Below are 1,081 nucleotides of genomic sequence, written 5' to 3' on the forward strand. Positions count from 1 at the left end.
TTTTGATCTTCTGTGTTGTACCTCGTTTCTATTTTGATTTTCTGTTTTTGCTACCTTGGAAATAATAATTTTTCTGGAAGTAACAAACAATGTAATCATTAGAAAAATGATGTAATCACCTATGGTATATAAGACACCAAGTTTCACAGTAAAGTGTGGTCTCTTCCACCATTCATGTTGTCTGTGTTCTTTCTTATAGCTATTTTACCGACACCAACCCCCTACTCAGAGACCCTTGGACTCTGGTGCGTGGGCTGGTCCCCCGCAAGTACATAATTGTTTTTCTTTATTTCTGTGGAATAGATAGTAAAATCTCCACTTACGTTTCGGATTTTAGTAACTTTATGTTTGTCTTAGTCCAGCTAAATGGTTGTCAACTCTATGGATCTTTAAAAGATCCAACTTCTAGTGTCATTGATTTTCTTGATCTTTTTTCTATGCTTTATTTATCTCTGCTCTAATATTATTTATTTTCTTCTGGTAACTTTGGGTTTTGTCTGTATGTACATCATTAAGTTTAGAGTTTGTGTGTTGATTTGAGATCTTCTTTTTAAAAAACAATTTATTGGGCGGCGCGATAGGCCGGGCTGTAACCGCTGTCAGTCCGGTAGCGGCTGGAGCAGCAGCGGAGGCAGGGCAAGGCGCGAGACGACGCCACAGGGCAGCGGCGGGAGCGGGGCCAGCGGTGGCAGCAGGAGACGCAGCGGCGGCCGCAGCAGCAGCAGCAAGACGGACTCGTGGACACTCGCCACCGTCGCCGCAGGGCCGGGTGTCTCGCGCCGCGCGCCGAGGCTGGGGGGGAGTCGTCGCCGCCGCCTCCGAGGTGACTGAGGAGAGAGGCGCCTCCTCGCTCCCGCCGCCGCCGGACTTCAATGCCCAGTCCCCAGCTCGCCAGCGTTTTCCGTTGGAATATACGCTGCACATTTATGGCGATTCTGAGCGTGAGGGCAGACTTCTGCCAGGCTCAGCACAGCGTTTTCGCTGACAAGTGAGCTTGGGGGTTCTATGTGCCATAATTAACATTGCCTTGACGACTCTGGACACCGAGACTGGCCTCAGAAATAGTTGGCTTTTTTTTTTT

The 1,081-nt window shown here is 48.4% G+C and overlaps 1 protein-coding gene across 1 annotated transcript in view; it reads right to left on the reverse strand.

Moving 5' to 3' along the window:
- Positions 1-1,081, reverse strand: part of LOC115295435 (class I histocompatibility antigen, Gogo-B*0103 alpha chain-like) — a 157,910-nt gene that overhangs the window by 31,485 nt on the left and 125,344 nt on the right. The gene's annotated exons all lie outside the window — the stretch shown is intronic.

Source organism: Suricata suricatta, chromosome 7 (genome assembly GCF_006229205.1).
Source record: "Suricata suricatta isolate VVHF042 chromosome 7, meerkat_22Aug2017_6uvM2_HiC, whole genome shotgun sequence".
NCBI classification, from domain to species: domain Eukaryota; kingdom Metazoa; phylum Chordata; class Mammalia; order Carnivora; family Herpestidae; genus Suricata; species Suricata suricatta.